This window comes from Crassostrea angulata, chromosome 4 (assembly GCF_025612915.1).
Source record: "Crassostrea angulata isolate pt1a10 chromosome 4, ASM2561291v2, whole genome shotgun sequence".
NCBI lineage: Eukaryota > Metazoa > Mollusca > Bivalvia > Ostreida > Ostreidae > Magallana > Magallana angulata.
Genome location: NC_069114.1, coordinates 4,685,753 through 4,698,368, shown reverse-complemented (window position 1 = coordinate 4,698,368; position 12,616 = coordinate 4,685,753). Strand labels below are relative to the sequence as shown.

The following is a 12,616-nucleotide window of genomic DNA, read 5'->3' as shown; positions in this document are numbered from 1 at the left end:
GAAAAGGTATTAAAACGGTTTTTGTTCTAGAAAGAAAAATGAAAAAAAAAAACAAACAAAAAAACGGCCACGGCGAGAATTGAACCCGGGACCCTTAGTTTACTAGCATCACCACACATCCTCTGCGCCCCGGCAACTTATATATAAATGAGCGTTTTTATATCCTATATATCAGTGGATATTGAATCACTGTATTGAATGTGTTTACTTGAAAAGATTTTGACAAACCATTCAGTTTGTAACAATCAATTATATCTAATTTATAAATTACATGCATGCATGTATTTAGAATGAAATACGGAACTTGGTCTTCAGTGAACAAAAATATAGTATACCTAAATGGAAACCGTTAGGTTCACTATAGTAGGCTTTCTTAGTTAATAAATTTAAACCGAGTAGATATACGTTCATCTAATTTATAGCTATAAAAATGTAAGAAAGAAAATGAAATCATTTCTTTTATTAAATGCATTGATACTATTAGGGTATTTGTTCAGTTTCCCGCAATTTCCCGGTTTTCATGATCGCGGCGCCGTTCCAATATGTTTAAATATTTACATGTAATTGTATGTACATGTACATGTACATGATTTTTAAACTATCAATTCTATAACAAACAAAATTACCAATTACCGGTGACGTATTTACTGCATGTGGCAATTGCAAATGACTTGTACATACAATTGTATGATGTGCCAGGCCGGGTATATTTGACATATTTACCCTTATACATATATTTAAATAATCAACCCCTATTTATGATCACCGGTACATTAATTAATTAGCCTCAAGATTTTACTCTTACATACATGTATCGTTAATTTGTAGACGTAACATCTTTGAAACCCAGAGCTAGGAAATAATACTTTGAAAATGAATTACAAATGCAAATTAACTTTTATTCAATAGACTTATCGTATACTCGTACATACTAAGATTCAACGCCTTTAGAAACCCTGACGTGCACCTGGGCACACGACACACCTGTTGTGTATATCTTGTATATTCTGTGTTAGTTCCAGGGGTTTTCTTAAGTTGGACAAACAATAGACTTTAATTAGATATACACAAACATGCACCTGGGCACACGACACAACTGCTGTGTATATCTTGTATATTCTGTGTTAGTTCCAGGGGTTTTCTTAAGTTTGACAAACAATAGACTCTAATTAGATATACACAAACGAACAAAACTATGTCTAGACAAACAAAGCAGTAATATCCTGCCCGATATAACAAAGGCAGTTGAGAGTCATTTCATCTTTAACATGTATCTAGCAGATCTAGAGTTAGAAATAATGAAAATTGAAAAAAAAATACAAACCTTAAACCGGTTAACAAATTAAATCATGCATTTTTGGTTCAATATCTTTATTTTGTTTAATAACCGGATGAACTGAGAGAGAGAGAGAGAGAGAGAGAGAGAGAGAGAGAGAGAGATTTTTTTTTCACCGATTAATTTATAATAGGAAACAAACATACTTTAATTAGTTTTATGCACATATTAAGATACAGAGACTGCGCTCATACCTACAATAATTTTGAACCCCCCCCCCCAAAAAAAATTATAAAGAATTTTATAACGGCATTCTGTGTCCATCAGAGCGGTGATGATGATAGCGATCTGTGTTTAATGGAGCGACGATTAAAATCGCCTGGAACACCCCCCCTCCCCCCTTCCTTGGAAATTATATTATCACTCGGATGACCCCCTCCCATCTCTATAAAAGAGCTTTTGCATTTAATATATGTTTTTATTGTTCAGCTTGATCAATATTGACTTAAAGGCCACTTAAAGACAGTGTAAAGGCAGTGTAAAGAGAGCGTAAATGCCACTTAAAGATGCTTAAAGGTGGCTTAAAGGTGGCTTAAAGGTAGCTTAAAGAAGTTTGGACATTAAGGACCTATAAGCACTTGCTTAAAGGTGACTTAAAGGCGGCTTAAAGGTTGTATAGCCTTTAAGCTCCTTTAAGTCACCTTTAAGCCACCTTTAAGGACTTGCTTAAAGATGGTTTTTCGCCCTGTGGTAATTACAGAGAACATATGACGTCATAAAAAATGCATCAAAATAATGTTCAACATCGGTGTCAATAAATGTAACACAGATTTTAAAAAAATACTCCCGGTCAAAGTATGGTTGCGATGATTCAAATAATATCGCTATCCAGTCGTATTTTAGCAACGGGACGCCTTAACATTGCTGCGCGTGACGGGTGTATTCTAACACGGTAAATAATTTATAAAAATCGCATCGGCGCAAGTGAATAATGACATTAAATCAAAAATATTTTTTATGAACAATCCTTCGATAAGTAATGTATTTTGCAGTTCTTGCTGGGGGTTCATATACATATTTCGTTAATTTGAAATATTGTCAAAACATTTCGCACCGGCATCGAAATTAGGCACATTTCTACCCTTTAGGCTTGATTTACACAAAATAGGGTCAATCGGTAGGTTTCCCCCAGCAAGATTCTCATTGGTTTTTTTTTTCTCTCCCGATTTCACGTAAAATATACTAAGATGGTTTTCATCTTTCACTTTCGCCAAGCCGTTTTCTATATGCATATACATATTACCATTCATTAGATTACACGTAGCAGGGGGAGTCTCAAAACCATTAGTTTATGAAAAGTTTTTTATCTATTACCAAGCTTTAAAACTGTTGGTTTTTAGACGGGGTCACATGACCCTGTCTATTGGTTTACTGTCAGCCGAAAGCTCAAACCGGATGGCTCGCGTAGAACACATGAAATGATTCTACGCGAAAGAAAATAGTGCAGAAACTTTTCATGCATTTCTGTAAATATATATTATAAAATCACGCATTAAATCGTTTAAAGTCCTCTATGTATAAACCGAATTCTATAAAGAAAATAAACAAATAGCTTTATTGATCAAAATATTTTTCCTCGGGTTCAATAGTTGTAGTGTTTTGTGGAATGGAGTTACGTAACTGAATGCACAACGCCGTCAAAGATTCAGTTTGTGAACGAGCTCATAAAAACAATAGAAGAGGTTGAACGTTGAATCGAACGTAAAGTTCCCAAATGCAATGTGCCTTTTTTGAAAAGTTGTGAATTTTAATACCGAACTTCATGCGCGAGCCGAGGTTAAAATACACAGATGTCCTACATATTAAATAGGTGTTTCATTGGCTTCCAGTCAACACGCGTTATGACTGCTGTCCATCTCTCAAAAAAAATTGTACATAAAAAATAAAAACAAGTCTGAATTTGCCTTCTCGTTCATTGACTATTTAATTAGTTAATTAAACTGAATTTAAATTTTGAACAATACATTGTAAGCAAAATCTATATAGATTATACATTTTGGATGACCAATAGATTAACTGATTTATACAATCTTATCGATTGAAGAACCAAGTTAAATGTTAATGAACATGTTGTCCGGCTGAGATAGACTTATTAATATCTGAATGCCTCTCATCAGAAACTCAGCTGATCTTTCTCCTATTGATAAATCTCGCACAAATATTAGACCTATGAATTCAGAGATAACGCATGGTTGTTATGTTTTAAATTTTTGATTTATCGTATGGTAGTACATGTAAATGAATAGGACTTATTTCAATTTTAAGAAGATAAAAAGTAAGTTTTTATCGTAGTTTTAAAATCTGATTTACAAATCCTTTATTGTAGCTCCTCGAAAATTTTGAAATTAAGGTGGAAGGCTACATCGTCACAACATGTCTGACTTCCGTTCGAAACGCCATTGTGTTCCGGATTGATAACATTATGTCGTGGTACAAAATAGCTATACACCGTTTCATTGAACTCTTCTAACTAAGGAGATGAGATAGGAATGAAATCACCAAAACGCTTAGAAAATATGTCAATTTTCTTCCTGTTTAAAACTTTTAACTAACATTGATTATCAGCTGTTTTGTACGGAAAACGTGGAATCTAAATAATATACTGTTTCCCTGCTCTGCTGCTATTGGCAATACATTTTTGTCATGTCATCTGCAACAGACAATCATACATATGTGGCGGATTATCGATATAGGTAAGTAGATGTCAAATTTTCATTTAAACTATATATGTATGATGAATATAAAACTAAAGTACCGTAGTACGATCTCTTGAATTGATCCTAACTTCCCAAATTAAAACAAAAACATTTGCAGTAAAAGACTTTCATTGAAACTTTGACATTAAACTAATGTATTTTCATTAAAATAAATACAGCTAGGTAGCAATAGCAGTGGAAGCCCGGATTTACAAGCCAAATGAGGGAAGACAGAATTCTGAAAAGGAGCATGTTTTTCATTTCCACACATGCACGTGTATCACTATGGACATCTAATGTATTTATTAATATGCGTATGGTTGTTGTTTATAATTGCTATTGTATAAAAAAAAGTAAAAGGCAATTTAACTACTAATATTTTGTTTTAAAGAGTTAAATATATATAACGCATTCATCAAAAATATAATTTGTCAGCTTCAAACATTATCATAAGCACTACTAATCTTATATCTACATATTTAGCATAGACTTGCTCCTTTTTTAATTTTTCTTCGTGATTTTTATTAATTAAAAAATTGATCCCAAGATATTTACAACCATGTAAAATAAAGAAAGACAACTCTAAAACAGGATCTTTCATACCAAGATTTTTGTAATAATTAAGTATTTCCTTTAATTTTTCAATTTCATTCAATTTTTTTTCATCCCATTAACCAACGAATATTGTTTATATTTTCAGGTTTTTGGTGGATTTTGTCCAGCAGTTTGCCTTAAAAGAATTTTTTTATATTTTAGTTTCATATTTATGTGGATTCCAATAAAAATCATACAAACTTCATTCATGATTTTTTGTTTTTCATTTCTAAACTTAATAACTTTTCACTTTCATAAGAATTTTAAAACAGAAATGTTTAAAAATTTGATAAATAAGGGGTTATCTGGAACCAGACTGATATTTTAAAAATTCTCTAGAAAATAGTGTATTGTATTTTGAGGTCTATTATTGTTGAATACTGTGCCTAGTATTGGTAACAAATGCATGCAACAGAAGTCTCCTACACTTATTTGGTGTAGAGATCCACCTTAAATCGCTTTCGACATTAAGTTCATTTTTACAAGACACGCATTAAATTGCAATTGTGCCTTTAATAAACTAGAGTGTATTGAAAGGACAAAGATCCCTGAAATGACAATGTCCTACAACATTTATTAATTTTACTGTTAAAAGCGTTCACTTTGCATATTTAGAAATTTTAAAATCAAATAAATCTGAATAAATAGCTAAAATTAACAATTTACAATTATCATATATAACAGCCAATCAGGAAAGGTCTACCCCAAAATATGACGTGATTCACTCACTTTTGGTCTCCATTTTCTAGTTTTATCGATAAGAATCAGAAAAACAGATGACTGAATTCGGAGTATGGTTTTTAATGAAATTTCAGAAACGGTTGTATCGTGATTCGTGTAAATGATGCAAGAGTTTACACAAAAAAGTAGTAAGTGGCGAACGAATTTATTTTTTACATATTAATTTTATATGAATCGCTGCAAGAAAATCATGACAGGTAAGAAGGTCTAAAAAATCAAAATGGCTACCGCGACAAACTTGTTTTTATTGTTATACATGTAGTACTTGGGATAATCGTATTGTAAAAATGAAATATTTATAACGTTAGATGCCTGTGTTTGTTATCGGTATACAAATGTTAACTTTATTTGGTAATGCAACAGTTTGAGAGTTTTCGCAGTTTCCATAAACCTTGTATAACAGATACCGTCCGACTTATATATTTTCCCTTTGATCACAAAATAAATAAATATAACGATTTGAATTATATACCTAAATATAGTTGTTTTGATTTTCCCGGTTAGTTGTAGTTTTTTAACAAATTTCTTGGGGTCTTATTTTACATCATATACCGTTGTGTCAATTTTCTACAATTATGAAGAACAGTCCCGGTCGGGATTTAGCAAAATTATGACAAAGTATCAGGCAATTGCAAAAAGCCGAAATGTAGATTGAAAAAACTAATTCAAACTCTTATTTTTGGAACATAATGGAGGAAAACGTGAACAATTAAAAATTCAAACTTTCAAAACCCCGCCTTTCAGTACTCTCAGTACTTTGACTTTATACTCTATATCGGTGATATTGAATTTAGTATCACATGTATATACAACAGTGTCTATGTAAAGGGAACGAAGATGATTACGTTACGATACATTCCCTAAGAACGATCGAAAGGAATGCAGATCGTGACGTTAAAGTTAGCTATGACGTCATATCTTATGAAGTACAGAAAAGTGACTTTCTACATGTCGCTGTGAAATAAATCGGACAGACCTGACAAAGCCGCGTAAATATTACATGCCACTTTTCAAGAAATTAATTAGCTTAGTAGCTCCACAAAGACTGTCTATTACAGGTCTATTAGATTTGTTATTTTTACAAGCATCTTTCTATTTCGTCATCCATAATTATTTTGAAAAGTCTTTATAATTATTACCAACAGTCGCAAATCAAATTTCCCTGGTGAATAAACGATGTAAAGATACACGCAATTTATGATTAGATAAACAATTACAAATTTTAGTAAAGAAATCTTAATATCAACTGTAATAAGGTTTTTCGATGCAGATTTTCATGTCTTCAAATATATTTACATTCAGTGTATATTTCTCTTATGTTTGCATTGGAAATCTGCAAGGTTCAATATTCTATGACTACACTTTGCTAGTTCATGCACCATAAACTCAAAATTCAATGTAAACGTCTTCACATGTATTGAGTATATTCATTTTTTTAAGATTAAATGAAACTTCAATTTAACATATGTACTTTTGAGAACTTATCAAATTATGTATACTCCTTAACAAGAGAAAAAAACATTCTCAATAAAATTTGTGGCACTATATTTTAGTCGCAAACGCAAACTAATTAGCATGTAAATAAGACTGTTCCATGTATGCTTCTTATCCCTGACTGGGAGCATATATAATAGTTTTACAGCGACAAAACACATATGTGTCATACAAATAGACATCAGTATGAATATAAATATAAGCATTGAATGGTAGTTTTGGGATGTCGTAGATCCTGTAACACATCAAGCGGTGCAAACAAATTATCATACTACGCATTTGTGATACAGGACCAACGATATCCAAAATAAATATTCAAGGCTTCAATTGATTTTCTTTTCTCCTGCACTTGTTCATATACACAGGTCACACATAATCCGTCATCGCTTCTCCTGCAAATAACAATGTGTGTATAGTCAAAATATGACGATTACTTCTTGTTATTCCGTTAAACCATAATGTATCATATTTCTTACGATATCTACACAGCTGAATACACTCAGTAAGTAAAAAGCTTTTAATTGCAACATTTATCATTTTAATAGCCAAGCGTCCGCTCCCTTTACTGTATGTTTGTGATTTGGCACAAGTTTTGCATTTCGACAAACCTTGTAACATATTTCATTTCTACTCACATAATTGTTGTAAACAGGGCATGGAAAAATACCACGTAAACAACAATGTTTAAGTGATAAAAGATTAAGAATTATTAATCCCCTACCGGTTTTCACCGGAGGGGTCTAAAGCTTTCTTTTGCGTCCGTCAGTCCGTCTTTCCGTCCGTCGGTCCGTCTGTCTGTCCCACTTCAGTTTTCCACACTTTTTTTCTTTATGCGTTTGAGGAATTATATGAAACTTGCTGAAGAGCTTCAAAATGTCAAACTACAGATCAAGTCTACACTTTTGTAGCGTCTGGTTGACAATTTTTTTGTGAAAATTAATTTTTTATATTCCAATTTTTAAATGTTTGGGTTCGTTATCGGGTTCGGTGTGTATCAAATAAACGAGGAAACTTTGTTGTCAGTAATAATATTGTGCATTTCTTGGACCATTCCTTTTATTGTTTCAAACAAACAAATAAGTAAAATAATGTAAAGCATTGTGTTGTAAATTTAATTGACAGGGTTTTATGTATTATTGCAATCGGGTTCGTAATCGGGTTAGTCTGTTGAGACGGTAAGAAATTATATTCTGCATAACAGTGCAATGTTTTCACAAATTTCTACAAACCGGTAGGGGACGTGTATTGCTAATGCAATACTCTCAGAATGCTTGTTTATCTAGTAACAGAAAAGCGCAAGCAAGGAAAAAAGACTCTGATCACCAGTTCATGAGCTCAAATCACGAAGTTGAATAGAAATGATTGTTGATTTTCGAATATTAACGTAGGGGACGCGTATTGCTAATGCAATACTCTCAAAATGCTTGTTTATCTATGAACAGAAAAACGCAAGCAAGGAAAAAAGACTCTGATCACCAGTACATGAGCTCAAATCACGAAGTTGCATAGAAATGATTGTTGATTTTCGAATATCAACACTCTCTTCAATATGTAGTACAAAACACCAGTGAAATCAATCATTTAAAATATTTTCTCAACAGCACAAAATACTGTCCTAATAGTATGTAAACGTTTATTTCAGTCCGTTAATTTTGAAAAAATATTAACCATAACCACCAAACTCAAGGCAGAAAAACAAATGAGGTACAGTATATTTTGATAACTTCAAAACCTAAATTTTGATTTTTGTCCACATGCTTTTTGTGCAATTTAGCCTTCAATTGTTAAAAAATGTGTAAATTGTGTTTCTTTCATAGTAAAAACCTAAAATTCTGACACTTCGTCTTTAAAAAGAATAATTACGAGTGCTAGTTTTACATTATATTACATGTGGATCAGAAATTATCTTAAGTCACCAGTAAAAAAATATTTCAGTGTCTTTAAGTAAGACAAAAAGTATTCTGTATAAAAGTCAGCGCATAATTTTGTAATATCTTGAAAAGTAACCCATTGTCATAACAAATCATATTTTAAATGACTATTTGATTTTACTTTCCCCTAAAAGGAAAAGGTTTTGTGTGATGTTGGCAAAAGTCAGGGTTTTTTTTTATTTACAACGTAGTCATTTATTAAAAAGGAAATTTTGTCTCAGATAAAGATTTTACCTCGTGCATTGTGCCGTTGTTTTCCACAGCCATTCCTTCCAATATAAGCATTAAATCCACATTATTTGGGTCCACCTCCTAGAAGAAATTGTGAAAACCAAAATTAAAGTGTAATTAGGAAAATGGTATATATTTCAAAAGATTGTGCGCTTCTAAAGACAGATAATAAAAATTATAAACAGAAATTATCTTTTGACCTCCAGGGAACATTACATAATCCATTTACTAAACAGAAGTATGTGATATATGTTTCTTCAACCTGGAATTTTATGTTTATGAGCAATAAGTATCAACTGATTAAAATGAATCAAAAATGATCAATAACCTAACAATAATCCCCAGACATTGTTTTCAGTGTTAGATATGCTTTGTTTGGAAACACCAGTAACCTGTTTTCATTTTGTTTTTCAAAAAGAAATTATCAATATGACACAAAAACGACACAATGAATATAAAGCCAACATTAATAAAATACGACGAACAATCTATAAAAAAATAAAATAAAATGATAATAATAAATACACGTTTACATCCAAAACGGACATTATAAAATGTGTATTCCATATCAAGAAAAGAAACAAGACAGAGAAAATGTAACACAAGTAAGTACCTCTTCATCGATCATATCACTGTGACTTTTGGAGTGTCCCTTTGTATTATCCTTATCTGGATCATCTTGATCCCTTTTGTTATGGCTACTGGTTTCTTCGAAAAAGTGATTTTTTAACAATTGTTTTCCTTTCTCCAGGCCTTCAATGCTCTGCTTTAAATTATTATCTAACATTTAGACGTTCACGTCCAAAACAAATTTACAAAGTCTAAATAGCTACGAATTAAACACAAGATAAAAATTAGACTTTTCATGCCATTTTTACAATGCTTTTATAAACTGGAATGCATTGTTTTTAGAGGTCATGGAAATTAATTTTAAACAAAAGTTTAAGAAAGCTTAAAAAATGTTTGTCTACAAATGCAAGTGATACCACATGACGTCTTGTCCAATTCCATTTTTTCCTAATCATTGTTATTACTTTTATTACAGTTATAAAAGAAAAAACTAAGGAAACTAAGAAAAGGTCATTTTTAAAGCAATATGCTATATTCCTTTTCAGAACCCTGCCTAAATTCCATTATATCTTCTTCTTTTTTTTCAACTTAATTGTTTTATTAGGACCCCATTGGAAATAAGGATTTTAAAAAAAAGCTTTTTTGGGCTATTCTTAGGTAATAATTATCATTTGTATGTCATGTATTTTATTTGATAATAATTGAACAAATTGATCCATATGAAGTTGCGTAGTGTTGAGATAATGTGTTTTTAAAACGGCATTCTGTGGTATATTTACCTGAATAAAATAGAATTAAATAAAAAGAGATACAAAGACAGAGAAAATTTGCGGGAGAGAAAAGGGCATTTCCTAATCAAACAGAGAACTGTGCCGATTTTCCGGATTTTTTTTCTTTCCCTACAACATTATAGTGAATACCACTTTGTATGGCACTTAATGGGGTCCCTTAGATTTAGAGTTTCGTTATATGTGTTGATACATCTCCCGAATGAAGGTCATTAACAAATTTCAAAAAAGCGGGGACATAACCTTATTTTAGTTAAAAATTTGATAGCTAAATTTGACTTATCTAGTAGATTCTGGAAAGTGCTGCTTATTTGTATAGGGTTCATCTTTTATTAAAAATGAGCTCAGGTCAAAATTGATATAACCGTTGCATACTATTTTTTTCTGTTTTCTTTAAACTCATTCTTTAGATTTTATCGAAGAAGCAGCACTTGTTAATAATTTAAACATTCCCTTATATTCAAAATATGACATTGATCTGTTAACTGTATGCACAGAATGACATCACATTCTTAGAGCATTGCGATCAGTCATTTCTATACATTTAACTCGATTGGACTTTTTTGATTACAAACTTGCACACAGAGGTTATTTTTAATGCAGTTCAATGTGTTTGTACATATAAAAAATGCTAAATACTTTATTTTTCAGCATTTTTGACGACCTGCAGTTTAGTATGATGCTCTAGTTAACATTCTCCGGAATTTCTGGTCTGCACGACCACGAAGTAGACCTTAACATTGCTGCGTATATTGGTACTGTATCAGTTATCGGCTTAACTGAGAGTTCAAGTGTACCAGCAGGGGACTTCCAAAATTTATTTTTGATTCGGTCGTCTTTTTCGAAAAAAGAAGAGAACGTTTACTTTCTTGAATATGTCTTAAACGTAAGCTTAGGCGATCATACTTTACATATTGATTTTCATCATAGCACGTTCAGCAGTGGGAGAAGTGACAGGTGGAATAAGTTAATAATGGAGTATAACCTCCTTGTTCACTCTATTATATACCTTTTTTAGATTTGCCATATAATATTAATGTATATCACAAGTGATTCACTAAATTCTAAGATATCAGTGGCGAAGTTGAATTGCACAATTATATATTGAATAGTCAGATATTTTGTGAGTTTTGTTCATGGATGATAACCCTTACGATCTCTAGTCTGATCTCAAAAAGGGTAATTCAAAGTAGAGATTTAAATCAGCGTGTACTGGTATTTTACCATGTCAATATCATGAAGCCTATAACTGGTACAGAGAATTGTAAAAATTCGACAAAATCGGGGCGTGATAAAAGCACTTAACGAGATGTTTTTAGTTCAAAATAACGATATAATCTACATTAAAAAAATAAACTAGGTGTTATCAACAAAAATATCAACAAAAGGTTAGGAAAAGAAAACGTTCAATTTATGGTACTGTCCCTGTGTGTGTGTATATATATATATATATATATATATATATATATATATATATATATATATATATATATATATATATATATATATATATGTGTGTGTGTGTGTGTGTGTGTGTGTGTGTGTGTGTGTGTGTGTGTGTGTGTGTGTTATCAATAGTATATACTGATGTTATTTTTTATAACACGTATTACATGTAGTAATGTAATACAATACCAAAACATTAATGATAGTTGCTTTGAAGAGCATTATTTGATATTTTTAATCAACCATTGTTTATGCAAATGGTACACAGACAGCAAGCGGCAATGGCATAATTTTTTTTTTTTTGGGGGGGGGGGGGGTCTATGAAGTCTTTGAAATTATAAATCCACAATCTACCAAAAGAAAAATATTGAAAAATATCTGATTTATATTTCTTCTTTTTTTTTATTTTACGATGATTGAATAAAGATAAATACCACTGATTCATTTTTGGCTTGGTCATCCTTGAGGAAGTCCATCAACTCTCGTACTCGCTCCGTTAAAGCATCTATGACCATAAAAAATTAAAAGGTCAAATTTGTCAGAGCTTTTAATACAAAGTGTTTTTCATGGTAAAGTTGTTCTTTGCTTGACTATATCTATTAAGCAATGAAATGCTCATTTTCGGGTTTATTTCTACATGTAGTATTAAGGTAACACGTATCGCACTAAAATACACAACCGGTCATAACGGATTATACTGCTTTTTCAGTAATATTTACCTTTAAAAAAGGTTAAAAACACTTAACAAAAAACTAAATTCAACTTTGCAAAGTTTAAAACTTTTCAGAG

The 12,616-nt window shown here is 31.5% G+C and overlaps 1 pseudogene; it reads right to left on the bottom strand.

Moving 5' to 3' along the window:
- LOC128180559 (blastula protease 10-like) overlaps positions 1-12,342 on the bottom strand; it is a 48,176-nt pseudogene extending 35,834 nt beyond the window's left edge.
- Positions 12,343-12,616: the final 274 nt, after the last annotated feature.